Source organism: Sciurus vulgaris (genome assembly GCF_902686455.1).
Source record: "Sciurus vulgaris genome assembly, chromosome: 15".
Lineage (NCBI taxonomy): Eukaryota > Metazoa > Chordata > Mammalia > Rodentia > Sciuridae > Sciurus > Sciurus vulgaris.
The window spans coordinates 14,587,960-14,603,939 of NC_136476.1; the positions used below are offsets into that span (position 1 = coordinate 14,587,960).

The 15,980-nt window shown below is 34.6% G+C and overlaps 1 pseudogene across 1 annotated transcript; it reads right to left on the reverse strand.

The window, feature by feature from the left end:
- Positions 1-252: 252 nt before the first annotated feature.
- LOC306645032 (T-complex protein 1 subunit alpha-like) lies at positions 253-1,902 on the reverse strand (annotated as a pseudogene). Its single transcript has one exon. The product of its transcript is annotated as a T-complex protein 1 subunit alpha-like (transcript).
- Positions 1,903-15,980: the final 14,078 nt, after the last annotated feature.

Here is a 15,980-nt window from a genome sequence, read left to right on the forward strand (position 1 = left end):
TTGCAACTGTCCTGTCTCCATCTCCCAAGTCACTGGGATTCTGGGCATGTACCATAGTGCCTGACAGACTCACTGTGGTTTTGATTGGTATTTCCTTACGGTCAATGGTGTTGACCATATTTATCTGCTATTTGCATATCTTCCTATGTAAAATATTTCCTCTTTTTTTGATAGTATGCTGTACTTTAAGGTATAATACTCGAGGTACAGGGCAATGTGTCTAACATTGTTATAAATAAAAGGGAAATCAGATCAGCCATCAGGGGCTCTAGAGCGAACAGCATCTTCATAACCTCCATGTTTGTCACCTTTACTTTCTGGGTGTAATTTAATAGGGTCATCAATCCAAAGAATGGTAATTGCAGCTTCTGTTGCAAATTTCAAGCTCTTTAACTATGGTTGGTTTAAACACCTCTGCTTGGCTTGTTGTCTCAAGGCTTACCATTGATCAAATCAAGACCAATCCATTTTATATTTTTATGTTCTGGATTAACTTAAGCCTCCTTATGAAAAGCTCTTAATTTTGCAACCATATCTGTAAAGTCTTGGGAAACCTTCACTGCCAGTGTATTAGGAATAACAAGAAGAGATCTTGCAAACTCTGTAACAGCAAGCTATTCCTGAGAGCCCATGCTGGTCACATAGTTTTCAAGGTATATGAAAGTGGCTTCTTTCCTTTCAGCACCCCCACCAGAAACCACAGATTATGACTTCAAAACTCTTTTCACCACACAAAGAACACCATATAAAGAGTGCTCCATCTCATCACATATGAAATCATTTGCCCCATGTAAAATAATCGATGCAGATATACATCCCTTAATATTTTTGATGAAGATCAGTTCATCATCACAAATTCTCTCTTATACCACTTCTGCTTGTGCCAACATTGTACCTTCAAAAATTTCTTCACCTTCCAAATGGGCCAGGGTTTTCAGAATATTTGCTCCAGAAGCTTTAGCAATGCACTTAAGACACCTTTTCAAAAACTCTTCTGCCATGGCACCAGCCTCTGCAAAGTACTTCAGACACATGCATGGAATTGATGAATTCCACCAGTGGTTAGAATAACATAGGCACCAGTTGTCAGTCTCTTCTGAGTACTCTCCTTGGTGATATGATTATCTCTGTCTAATTTGGTCCAATTTTTCAGGATCTGTAATAATTACATGTACTCCAAGCTTCAATTTTGTTTGCTGTAGGCTGAAGTCAAGGCAAGCATTTTTTGCATTAACTATTCTTTTGGACATTCCCTTAGATTCTATCACACGGTTGAGTGTATAACCACTGATAGCATGCTCTGCATCTGACTTCCCCCATAGGCTTTCAGAATATTAACAGAATTGACAGGATAGTGAATCTGGCCTCTTGTATGTGTATTTAATAGCAAGTACAGCATCTACTACCATATTGGAGAAGAAATCACCATTTATTCCAATCATTTTGGAAGACATGGACAGCATTAATCAGGCAATCTCTTCCAACTTCATCTGCGTTATTAGATTTTCACTGATAGAGCACTGCTTCCTTGCAAACAAGTCAATAGCCACTAATAACTGTTGTGGGATGAATTTTCTGTTTGATTAATTCATCTGCATTTTTAAGAAGTTCTGCTGCAATAATAACCACTGGGGTAGTACCAGTTCCAATTTCTTTGTCCTGCAGATCAGCCAGCTCACAAAGAACATTAGCAGTAGGATGCTCTATCTCCAGTAACTTCAGCATGGTAGCACCATCATCTGTAATAATTACATCACCGATATCATCCACCAACATTTTATCCAAACCAAACTAAAGAGAACTCTTAACCATGTTGGCAACAGAAGCTGCAGCCATAACATTCTGGGAGTGGATGGCTTCCTGAGGGCTGTGGTCCCCAAACAGGGAAAAGGGCCCCTCCATCTTCCCTACAGGTTTGCTTGGAATTTCATTCACACTGAAGGCAACCGGTATCTCAATCCCTAGACCAGGTGGTGGTCCCAATAGCAGTGGTGGCTGCAAGGAGAGGCCTGAGTGTCTCTTTGGGGCTGCTGGGTAAGCCCCACCAGCTTTCTCCTTCCCCAAGCTCTGCTGCAAGGCTTGGCAGGGCAAGGGAGGAGGAGAGCTGGGGAAAGAGGAAAAAACCTATGTGAAATATTAAATTATGCCCATTTTCTAATTGGATTCTTTGCATTTGAACTGTCAAATTTTGAATATGGTTTGTTATTCTAGATACAAGGCCTTTGTTGGATGTGTGATTTGCAAATATTTTCTTCTACACTATAGTTATTCTTCACATCCTCTTAACAAGGTCTTTTACAGAGTAAATTTTTCTAATTTTATATGGTCAAATTTAACATGTTTTCCATTCATGAATCTTACCCTTAATGTCAAATCTATTTATTCTTTGTCTAGCCCAACCTGAAGATTTTCTCCTTTTTATTCAGAGAATTCTAGTTTTAAATTTTACTTTTATTCTGAAATCTATTTTGAATTACTTTTTGCAAAGAATTACACTTACGTCAAAGTCCACAGATTTTTGCATGTGGATCTGCAGTTTTTGAAAAGTCTGTCCTTCCAGTATTGAATTGTTTTTGTAGCTTATCAAACATCAGTTGGGCCTATAGATCTGTTTCTGGACTCGTTACTCTGTTGTAATTCAATCCAGCAACACCACACAATTTTGAATACTTAGACTATAAAATTTGAGAAGATTCCTTCACTTCATTCTTCCCTTTCAAAATTGTTTTAACTCTTTCAACTCCTTTGCCATTATTTTTAGAATAAACATGTTTATATCTACAAAATAACTCCTTGAAATTTTGATGCAGGTTGTATTAAACTTGCATATCAATTTGGAAAGTATTGGCATATTTACTATTTGAGTCTTCCAATTTGTAAACATGCTGTATTTATCTACTTATTTAGTTCTTAAATTTCTTTCCTCAACATTATTCTTTCATCACATTAGCCCTGTAAAGATTTTATTACATTTGCACAAATTCAGTATTTGATTTTTTCAGCTATTGTAATTGGGATTGTGTTTTAACTTTGGTATATGCTTGTTCTTTCTATACATAATGTTCAATATACACATTTCACATATACATATTAAGATCCTGCCATCTTAATGAATTGATGTATTAGGAGATTTTCTGTAGATTTCTTTAGGGTTTTTTTGCATAAATAATCATGCCATCTGCAAATAGAAGCAATTTTATTTCCTGTTTCTCTTTTTTTATTTTTACAGACTGCATTTTGATTCATTGTATACAAATGGGGTACATCATTTCATTTCTATGTTTGTGCACAATATAGATTCATACCATTCATGTAAGCATACATGTACATAGGGTAACGATGTCTGTCTCATTCCACCATTTTTCACACCCCCCCTCATTTCCCTCTACATAATCTAAAATTCCTCCATTCTTCTCTCACTCCCACTCCTCACCCCTGTTATTTATCATCATCCGCTTATCAGGGAAAACATTCGACCTTTGGTTTTTTTGAGATTGGTTTATTTCACTTAGCATAATATTCTTCAATTCCATCCATTTATCTGTAAATATCATAATATTATTCTTTGGCTGAATAATATTCCATTGTGTATATATACTACAGTTTCATTATCCATTCATCTCTTGAAGGGCATCTAGGTTGGTTCCACAATCTAGTTATTGTGAATTGAGCTGCTATAAACATTGATGTGGCTGTGTTACTATAGTATGCTAATTTTAAGTCCTTTGGGTATAAACTGAGAAGTGGGATGACTTGGTCAAAAGGTGGGTCCATTCTAAGTTTTCTGAGGATTCTCCACACTGCTTTCCAAAGTGTCTGCAATAATTTGCAACTCCAGCAATGTAAAAGTGTGCCTTTTTTCCCATATCCACACCAACATCTATTATTGTTTGTGTTCTTGATTATAGCCTTTCTAATTGGAGTAAGATGAAATCTTAGAGTTGTTTGAAATGAATTCAGCAAATTAGCAGAATATAAAATCAATATGCATAAATCTAATGCATTTCTATTCATAAGTGATGAATCCTCTGAAAGAGAAATTAGGAAAACCACTCTATTCACAGTAGCCTCAAAAAAATAAAATAAAATACTTGGGGATCAATCTAACAAAAGAGGTGAAAGACCTCTACAATGAAAACTACAGAACACTAAAGAAAGAAATTAAAGAAAACCTTAGAAGACAGAAAGATCTCCCATGTTCTTGGATAGGAAGAATTAATATTGTCAAAATGGTCATTCTATCAAAGGTGCTACACAGATTCAATGAAATTCCAATTAAAATCCAAATGACATTCCTCATAGAAATAGAGAAAGCAATCATGAACTTCATCTGAAAGAGTAAGAGACCTGGAATAGTCAAAACAATTCTGAGCAGAAAAAATGAAGCAGGTGGTATTACAATACCAGACATTAAACTATACTATGAGCAATAGTAACAAAAACAGCATGGTATTGGGACCAAAATAGACAGGCAGACCAATGGTACAAAATAGAAGACACAGAGACAAAACCACATAAATACAGTCACCTCATACTAGACAAAGGAGCCAAAAACATACAATGGAGAAAAGATAGATTGTTCAACAAATGTTACTGAGAAAACTGGAAATCCATATGCAGTAAAATGAAATTAAACCTCTATCTCTCACCCTGCGTAAAACTCAACTCAAAATGGATCAAGGACTTAGGAATTAGACCAGAGACCCTGCAGAAGACAGGATCAGACTTCCTTAACAAGACTCCCAAAGCACAAGAAATCAAAACAAGAATCAATAAATGGGATGAATTCAAACTAAAAAGCTTTTTCTCAGCAAAGGATACAATCAATAATGTGAAAAGAGAGCCTACAGAGTGGGAAAAAATCTTTTCCACATGCACTTCAGATAGAGCACTAATCTCCAAAATATATAAAGAACTTACAAAACTTTACACCAAAAATACAAAGAACCCAATCAATAAATGGGCCAAGGAACTGGACAGACACTTTACAGAAGAAGATATGCAGGCAATTAATAAATATATGGAAAAAGTGTTCAACATCTCTTGTAGTTAGAGAATTGAAAATTTTACTTCTTTTATTCCTGTATTTTCTCTTTATCTCATGCAATATCTAGAACTTTCACCTTTTCATTAAATAAGGAAGATGAGAGTACACATCTTTACAAGCTCTGATCATAAAGAAAATGCAGTTCATCTTTCATTATTAAGTATATTATCTGTAAGTTTTCAGTAGGTATTTATCAAATTCAATTATTTTCACTTTTTCTATTTATTTGTGAATTTGTGCCTTGGATGGACACTTAACTTTTTTTATATTATCTTTTTTCACATTAATTGGTGCAATAATTCAATTGTTATTGAGTGTGTTATTATGTTAAATTACATTGATTGCTTTTAGAATATTGAACCAGCCTTGCTTCTCCATAATAAACCCTACTTAGTCATGTTGTATAATTCTTTTTATATATTGCTGAAATTCATTTGCTAATATTTAGTTCAGAATTTCTTTACATGACGGATATTTGTCTGTAGTTCTATTTCATGCTCTTTGTTTTTAGAATCAAAGTAATACAGGTCTCAAAAAATTAATAGGGAAGCATTCATTCTTCTTTATTTTCTATATAAGGTTTTATATGGTTGCCGTTGATTGTTCTTTGAAAGTTTAATGGAATCTCCAATAAAACCATGAGGGTTTGGAGATTGCCTTCATAAGAAATCTTTAATTACAGGTTTTCTCAATTTCACTGATGTTTTCAAACAATCAGTTCTTTGTTTAATTAATTTTCTTGATTGTTTTCAATTTAATTGATTTCTATTGTTTATTGTTGGCTTCATTCTGCTTTCTTTGGGATGACTTTGTTCTTCCTTTCTAGACTTCAATTTTCATTGATTTGAAAATTTTTCTCTTTTCTCCCTTATGTATTTTTGGTGCTATAAATTTGCCTCTCAGTACTAGTTTAGCTGTGTCCCACAAATGTTAATATTTTCACTTTCATTCAGTTCAATGGTTTTTTTAAAGTTCCTTTCAGACTTTTATTTGACCCTGGCATTATTTAAAGTATGTTTTCAAGTGTTTGGGAATTTTTTGTCATCTTTTTTACTTTGTTTCATTGTATCAAAGAGTGTACTCTGTATGAAATTAATTATTCTGAAATTATTAAGGATTGTTTTGGGGCCCAGGACTTTTTTTTATCTTGACCTAATGATGACCATTTGAAAACTGAGGTTAGTCTATCATTTGGTGGAGTGCTCTATAAATGTCAAGTAGATTCTGTTGGTTGAGCCCTTATATATCTTGGTGATGCTCTATTTATTCTACAAATTACTATGAGAGTATGTTCGTGTCTTTCACTATTATTGTGAACTTGCCTATTTCTCTTCACTTTGATCAGTTTTTGCTTCATGTATTTTGCAAAATGTGAAGTAAAAACTGTCTTTTGTGTACATACACTTAGGATTTCTGTACTTTTTTATTTAAAATATTCCTGTTATACAATGTCTCTATCTGCAGTAAATTTCATTGCTTTAAATTTACTTTATATAATGTTAATATAGCCACTTCTGCTGTCTTTTCATTAAAGTTTATACAAACTTTTTACTTGCAGTCATATTATATTTAGATTGTATTCCACTAAACCTATCATAGGTTAAAAACAGCATGTCAAAATGAATTTATAACCTAACCTACCAAACATCATATTTCAGCAACACAGTACACTACAGAGTATTGCTTGTTTATCCTTGTGATTGTATGACTATGACCTGTGTCTCACTGTCCCTGCCAGTGTCACAAGGTTGTTTAATATCACATATCACTAGAATGGAAAAAGATCAAAATTAGAGGCACAATTTCTATTGAATGCCTATTGTTATTACCCTTTCCAAAAGTAAAAAAAAAAAATTCTAAGTTGCAACATCATAAATAGGAGACTTACTCTTATATTTGAAGTGATTTTGTTATAGAAAACATGTAGTGAGTGTATTTTAATCTGTTCTGACATCTCTTTTCGTTGATGTATTTATTTCATTTAAATTTAACATAATTATTGAAACTTTAGGGTTAAATAAACTGTTTTACTTTTTGCTTTTTTGTTTGTTTGCTTGCTTTACATTTCTTTCCTTCCCTTTCTGTGTATTCCTTAAACTCTCTTGCAATTACACTTTATCCAGGGCATTTGGACCATGTCACTCTACACAGCTGTTTTAATGGTTGCCGTAGGTGTTGCATTATAGATCTATAACTTACTGCAGTTCACTTGTGTCCTCACTTTACCATTCTACTGAGGTATAGAAATATTACTTTACATCACCTAATCACCTCCATTTAAAATGGTCTTAAATATGACCTCAATATACGTTTCTGACAACACCTATGGAATAATTTTCACTTCACTCATCAACTACAATTTATAAAAACTCATGAAAAGAACGTGTATTTATCTATGCATATTTCTCTTTGCTCTCTTTGTTTTAACTGTTAAGAAGACCAGCCTCTCCCATCACCATAATTGCCAGAACCACTGTAAAGTTCATGTACTAAATAATTATTCTTTGCCAGGCCTTCAAGAGTTTTGTCCTGTGCAGGAGCAGCCTGGTAATTGGTCAAAGACTTAGGAATATCATAAATTAGTGCCAGAGTTTCTTCTGTATGGTAGATTCTCTTTGTTAACCTGCTTTGAAATGCTGAAACCCTGCATCCCTCTTTCCTGTGCTGAAATGAAGAAAGTTCAGGAAGCATTGGTGAATACGGAGTTCACCACACTGTATTGTTCATTTTCTCTCAAAGACCATAGGCCTGAATTTTTCGACACCTAAAAGGAATTACCATACATATTTTGTTCAGTTTTCTTTAATGGTTTACAATGGGAGAATAAGTCCAATGTCTGTTATTCTTTAACAGCTGGAATCAAAAATTAATTTATTTGTTTTGAATTATTTAAAGAACTAATAAATTATCCATAAGTATTTAAACAATATTGAAACCAAACACCAGCAATGCTGCCGGGGCATCCTACTTTCCTGTGAAACCACAGGTACAGAAGTTACCTCTGTATAACCTAATAAGATTTTGTGTACACTTATTAAAATTTTTGGTTAAGGGAAACAATCTTGATTTTGAAATAAAATTGAAGGGGCTGGAGTTGTGGCTTAGTGGTAGAGCACTTGCCTAGCATGTGTGCGGCACTAGGTTCCATCAGCACTACATAAAAATAAATGAATAAAATAAAGGTATTATGTCCACTCATGACTAAAATTATTAAAAATAAATAAATAATATGTTTGAAATATTTGTGTTAAATTTACCTGGACAAGGTGCCTTTTAACTTTTGAGTATTCTAAGTGATTTTCCTGCTGTTATAATTAGTTATAATTAAGATAACTAAAAATATTGAGTCACATGCAATGTATCTTACATATAAAACAGAAAATCAATTTCATTCAGTATTGCATTCCCTGTTGAAAGAAGAAGATAATGAGAAAGTGCCAACTGCTACTATGAATTTTTAGCCTTGAGATTGCTTTGACACTCAAGGTATGAATAAGAAAATGCCAAATAGTAATGTAGCTTATGAATCAAGATGCATTTATTCTACATCCTTACTGCTAAACCCAAGAGTCTTGGAGGAATGAACAAAATAACTGTCTCCTTGGCTTAGAGAGTATTTCTCAGGAAAATAGAAGACAAAGATTTTTTTATTTTGTCAGAGTAATGTGGGCTTAAGTCGTTTACTGAGCATATCACTTCAGACATTTTTTTTCTTTTTTTAAGCTCCCTTGCCTGTCTCCTTTGTCCAAAAAATGGACAAATTTTAAACCTAAATGGATGTTTTGAGATTTAGATATGATATATACAAAGAATATACCCTACTGCGATGAAACCCATTTGTTACGTGTTTGCCTGTCTCTACATCTTCCATCACCACCACTACAAAACACACTGTTCTTTCATTATATATATGATCAATATATATATATGATGAATTTATCATCATATATTTGTTTTATTTGTACAGCTATAGAAGATGAGAACAAAAACAAAATGTAAAGATAACAGTAGAAAGCAAACAGACTCCAGAGGTTGATATTCATGTGTAATCTGACTTGACATTTGTCTGTCTTCAGTATTTGCAAGATCATTCTAGACTACTAAAGAGGAAGTACAAGAAGAATTTGAAGTCTAAATAACCCGAGATCAAATTCTGATTTGAGAACTTAGGTGTTACAAGTCACCAAACTTGTAATTGAACTTCTTTAAAAAGGGTATATAACAATCTTTATATTTCACATGGATATGGTGAATAGTTCATAGAATGAAATAAGATTATGATTACACAATAATAAATAATAACAATCCTAGTAATTCCTCTTAATGTATAAATGGAAACTTATTTTCATATCTGAAGTATTGAACTTTGGAGTATTAGCCATGTTAGATTCAGCACAAACTGAATTCTACAATAGAGCAAATAATATAAATTTCTAATTCACAGATAATTATAAATAAAAATATGTTAGGATTCTTTCAATATTGGTACAACTTTTCACTAAGGAAATTATGTTTTACACAATTTATTGAGCAAAATCCTAACACTAGCCTGCAATTTTGCATTCTACCTCTGATCCTCTAGCTCCTAGTTTCAGACATATTTTGCAGCATTAATTCATTAATTTAACTTACAAGAATACTATATGTATGTATATAAAGGGGTATTTAAAATTATAATTTAAAACTTAATAGATAAAGTTTCAGGAGTACCAGTTCATGGATTTTCTTATGGGTTTTAAGTTACCAATTCATACCAAGTTTGGATGAATGGAAAGATTTTTCTTTCTCCCATATGTATCTTCTCTACCACCCTCCCATCCAATCCATTTATGCACTTTCTGACAGCAATACACATGGAGTTTAGTAGGTTATTCAGTGAAATCTCAGAAAACATCTCACCCTTATGATCTAACAGCAAAGAAAATAATCTAGGATCCCAAATGTCACACAGTAGAAGGTGGCATTTTCATTACAAATGACAGCTGTGTAAAGGTGTATTTGATAAAGTCATTTGGTTATCATTTTATGAAGTAGAGAACCACATCAGGACTGTACATTTAGAATTGACCCCAAAACATCAACAGTTCTTCCAGGGTTCTCAACCAGACATGACTCCCTTGGCCTGTACTGCTTGTACACCATGCAGCTAATCTTTGATGACACAGAGTGACATTTTACCAATCTCAATAACACCTGGTAAGTGCCTCCTGATGATAGTAGAACTGTGTTTTAATGAACAAATAAATGGCTTATCTACCCTTCTTGGCAAGAAACCCCAGCTATTGAGGCGAAGCACCAGCTCTCCCCATGTTACTTGGGCTAATTGACTCTTTGGATGAAGTTGAATCACACTTATCCCCAGTGGGATGTGTGTTTGCCAGTAATCAATAGCTCAACAAGATCCGCATGGCAGGTAATTAAGTGGAAAGTAATTAATACCCATCAAAGGTTTTATTAACTGTTTGCCATTCCTTCACTCAAAAGTCCCACCGTACTGTAAATAAGGGAGGAAAAAATAAGAGGAGAAGGCAGGTTGGAATCGTTTTATAAGAAGCCAAAAAATTGTAATTTTTCTCATGGTTTAATCTTATTTTAAGGAAAAGAACTGCTTTCCAACTTATAATATTGTTGGTTTGTTTTCGGTTTCATTTTGGCAAGTATTTGAATAAAAATAGAAGCTCAAAGAAATTCACTGTCATAGAAAAGCTGTTCTATTCTGACATTATAAAGAAAAGGGGAAATTAAGACCCTACAAGTGTTAAGGATATATGTGTTGCAATGGTTAATCTTGGTTGTCGATTTGACAGGATTAAGAGATGCATGGAAAATTGGCTAATACTTCTGTTTCCAGAGGAGTCTGCCATGTTGGCCAGGGAACTGAGGGAGTAAGACCCAACCTGAATGTGGACAGCACTGTCCATGGAAGAAAGGGAAGTTCCTGCTTGTGGAAGCATGCTTTGGTTTAAATACAAAATGTTCTCCAAAAGCTCACATATGAGTCAATGCAAAAGGATTTAGAGGCGAAATGATAAAATTATAAAAGTCTTAACTTAATAAATGAATTAATCCCTTGATAGGGATTAACTGGCTGGTACTGTAGGCAGGTGGGGTGTGGCTAGAGGAGATGGGTCACAGGGAATGTGTCTTTGGGGTTTATATTTTGTACTTGTTGAGCAGAAACCTCTCTTTCTGCTTCCTGCTGGCCATGTCCTGAGCTGCTGTCCTCTGCCACACTTCCACCATGATGTTCTGACTCACCTCGAAACCCAAGGAATGGAGCCAGCCTTCTGTGAGCTGAGACCTCTGAAACTGTGAACTCCAAAATAAACTCTTCCTCCTCTAATTTTCTTGTCAGATCTTTTTGTCACAGCAGTGAAAAAGCTAAGTAAAATAAAGCACATCCTTTTAGTGGTGCATTTTTTCTGCTGCTTGAGTGTGGATATCAGACTCCAGATTCTTCAGCCTTTGAATGAAGATTCGTAGCAGATCCCAGGCCTTCAGCCTTGAACTGGGTCTATTGTTCTTATTCTGAGGCTTCAACTTCTTCACTGAGCAACTACTGATTTCCCCAGCTCTCAGTTTGCAGAAGACCATTGTGGGACCATTCAGCCTCTGATTACATGAGCCAATCTAATAAATTCCCTCTTATAATTATATGTACATTTTATTCATTCTTTACCTCTAGAGAACCCTAATACATGTGTTAACAGAACTGAGTATTGAGAAGTCAAATGTAAGCAATCAATTCCACTTTAAAGAAAAGAGAAAGTAGCTATTTTGATGGATAGAATGTGTTATACAAATTTAATTCTGCCTGTTTCTATTTTAGATTCATTAGTCTACATTCATTAGTTGAAAATATTTTAATTTTTATTGAGAATCAGTTCTGCCTCTAACACCTCAATCACATAAAGAAGAATTTCATATCTCAAGCTATCCTTTTTATATCGATGTGTGTGTGCCAACATGACTTGGAAGACAAGTTTAGGTGACAAGGGTCTTATCCTAATGCTTTTTCTTGTTCATGTTTTGATCTGGGAAACAGATTGAATAAGTTTCCAAAGAAGCCCTAACAATAGGTAGAACTCTTGAACAGGTGAGAAAGTGTAATGAGAATGATGGACTAAAGGACAGAAAACAAATTAAACCAGAGGGCAGGCAAGACTTCATTTATGTGGAAGTTGTGGACCTTTGGACCTGGTGAAATTTAGGTTTTCAGACCTGGATTATTATCTTTTCAACTAATTTAGTTTGTACTTTAAATTTATAGTGGTATATGTTGACAATCTAAACATGGAGATTGTTCTTAAGTTAGATCTTTGTTATTAATTCTGTATATTGTAATTGTGTTTTAATTAGCCTTTACATTGCTGTGACCAAAATACCTGAAAAACAATTTAGACGAGGAAAAGTTTATTTGGGGTTAATGTTTTCAGAGGTTTCAGTCCATAGATGGCTGACTCCATTTCTCTGAACTCAAGTAGAAACAGCACATCAAGGTGAAAGGGCCCAGCAGAGGAAAACTGCTCAGCTCACCACAGGGAAGGAAGCAGAGAGCAGGTATGTGGTGAAGGGACCATAAAGAAGATGTACCCTTCCAGGACATCTCCCAGTGAGTCATCTCCTCCAGCATGCCCCTCCTATCTACAGATACAACATGCTCATTCAAAGTAGGACTGATTAGGTTACAATGCTTATAATCTAATCATTGAATCTCCGAATATTCTGCATTAACACAGGAGTTTTCTGAGGGACGCCTCATCCAAACCAGAACAACTAGTATCTCTTTCTTGTAATTATTGAGAATAATTTTCAGTAGAAAAGTCATCCTCATTAAGTATTACAAAGGTCACCTAGCCTATGTTATTGACAAATTATTATGCATGTATTTATTTTCTTAGAACAATAATAATTCTGTTTATAGATTTTGTATAGCACAAAGTTAAAAACCAAATCTCTTTAAATGTAAATATTTTTATTTATTTGTAAAAAAATGAGCATTTTGATTATGATTTTGAGTATACAATTTAAAAATATGATGTTCCCCTTACGGCAAAAAGCAATAAACACAGCTCTGTCCTAACTACAGCTCTGGTATACTTTGGGAAGGTAGAATCAACCTTCTAACTGTGGGAAGTTAAGGTGAAAATTTTTGCAAACAAAGGGACAGATGATTCTAAGGAACAGAAAATAAGCAAGGTTCTACATCAATTAGTGTTTGATCAGAGTGAAAGGAATGGTCTTTTGTCACTAATATATTACCAAGAATCTTTTATATAAAAGGATAAGCATTGTATTCTAAAGAGAGAATTTTGCTCTTTATCATAAATATATATGTACATGCATATATGCATTATTTTTTCCTACTGATTTCAACATTATAAGAGAAAGAGCTGAAATTATTTCAGTGGCACATACACCTTTCAGATTCTCAGGTATACTCTACACTCTGTCAGCAGGGAAAATAAATTTAGGAGATCTCCTTATCATTGCAGTACAAAAATCATATCACAGGAAAAGAAAATACTCTACTGCCTAAGTATTTTTTTTCTTTTATTTTCTATCTCAAATCAGTCAAGAAATAACTATGATTACACTCATTACATAATGAAAGATATTGAAGTTTCAAGAATCTAAGTAACTGTCTACAGCTCACAGAGCCGGAAGAGAAGCAGAGATAGAATTGGGAGCCAGATCTGCTTGCTTTTTCAGAGTCTGTCCTCTAAACTCTGGAAATTTCAGAGAAGAGTACAGGTTCCTCTATTAGAACCGTGTAGCCATGCTAAATACACTTTAAGAGAAAAAAATGTTGGTGATATTGTTGTCTCTGAAAACCTCCTGCCTTAACTCTAGAACCAGAGTTTCTGCGAATTATAGGAGATAAAACACAGGAGGCTGAAATTCTGGAGCAGTACACTCAGAGACAAACAATTCCCTCTTTGCCTTCTGCATTTCCATAGAGGCCGTGAGCAATGACCGAGAATCTCAAGTTGTTCCGGATCTGCATCCAAATTTGCTTTTAGAAGTATGATTTGACAGAAGAATAGGAAAACCAATCAGAGGGAAAGGGAAGTTCAGTTGTGGGACAGTTTCAAGAACTTGTAAGAGGGTGAACCTCGACAGTAAGCAGTTTAAATGTCTTTAAGAAAAATAGATACTAACTTGCAGGTTGATTTCTCTCCCTATTCCAAAGAATATATTGGTAGAATGTTAGTAGGTCAGTAGTAAAAAGATAACATATTATAATAAAAAATAATTTTGCATCAGGATGAATTGATTCATGAGCCATAATCATCACAATTATTTCAGCTACTGTTTTCATACACCAATTACTCACCATCCAGAACTTCTTTCTTTCATAAATATTTCCAGGAAGTACTATTAGTAACTCCATTGTTCAGATAAGAAAACTGAGGGTAGGAGACATGAAAACATTTCCCTAAACTCACAGAGCTAGTAAGGGACAGACATTATATTCAAACCCAGGTGTTTAACTATTAGGCCAACATGTAAGATGAGGAAAATCCTGTTATATTGATCTCTACAATTAAATAACTTTAAGATGAAAGTATATCCAATGACAATATTCTAACCTCACAATTCTGATAGGTAGACAAAAAGAAGACACCTGCTACCCTTATCTAATTGGAAGGCAATTTCAAGTACAAAAAGCATACTCCACTGAGCTACTGGTATTCCACGATGCATAGTGTTAAAGACGAGTGTGGTTTCTAATACACCCCAGCACGGGTGCCACTCTATAATTACACTGCCAGCACTTCTGTAATGAGCACTTTCTTTTTCCCCCTCCAATCAATACAAATGCCTATCAATGTAAAATAATCACACAGCTTTCTATAATCTGGAGAGTAAAATGCCATCCCATACTGACAGACTATCTATAATATATTTAAGCATATTGCTTCTTTTCAAGATGCATTACTGGTGTTATTTAACATGCGTTGAGGGTGGCCAGCATGTAGGAATAATTAGAACAATGGACACCTCAGATGAAACACATAGACACCCCGCTGTACTGATAATGAAAGGTGCTATCAGAGGCAAATCACGTCCAATTAAGACATAAAAGGAGACATTATTAATGCTTAATTCTGACTGTGTCAAGAATATCTGTTTGCCTTCTTTTATTGCTGATAACACTATTGCCTTGAACTTACTGCAAAATAAATGGTAGGCATTATATTATTTTATATTCAACATAACCTATTGGAAATGTGGGAGCTTGGGTCTTTGTGATGTGTCTCCTTACATTAGCATATCACTTAATTCTAACTTTGCTCAGAGCTCTTTTAAAAATAAATTCTCTTTAACTGTGTCTTCTTTTGGTTTCTTGTTTCTTAAACCCTGTATACTTTGTTGTAGTTATCTAAAGGCAATATTGAGGAGGTACAGTAAGTTGATTTTTAAAGAATCATTGCATCTGTCCTTCCTAGGAATTGAGGGCAATTCTGAAGCAGCACAGGTGCACAGATGTTGTCTGATCTTCTCTGACTGCTGTCCTAGGGTCTCTGTTCTGGTCCCATACCATCTCCTCTATGCCTGGACATATGATTCCAGCTGCAGGTCCCTTCTTCAGTCCTACCTTTTGTTAACAACTTCCTGAAAGGAAAAGCCTTTCAAATTTGAGTCTTTCTTTGTTAATGTTGGGAATAATTATATAACGATGACCTGAATTCTCTGTAGGGACTTGTGGGTTTTACTGACTGGTCAGTTGGTTTGGTTTTGCTTTGGTATGCATGAGAGGACATAATGCTCTTTGGAGGAAGTAAAATTCTTCCTGATTGGAATCCAAAGTAAAAATGAATTTTCCTTTCTGTCCATGACTGATACTTTCTGAGCAGCACCATTAATGTTCTCCAGGCAACAGGTACTTGGTGTATTGCTTGTGGGGCATGAGTGACCCTTCGGAAAG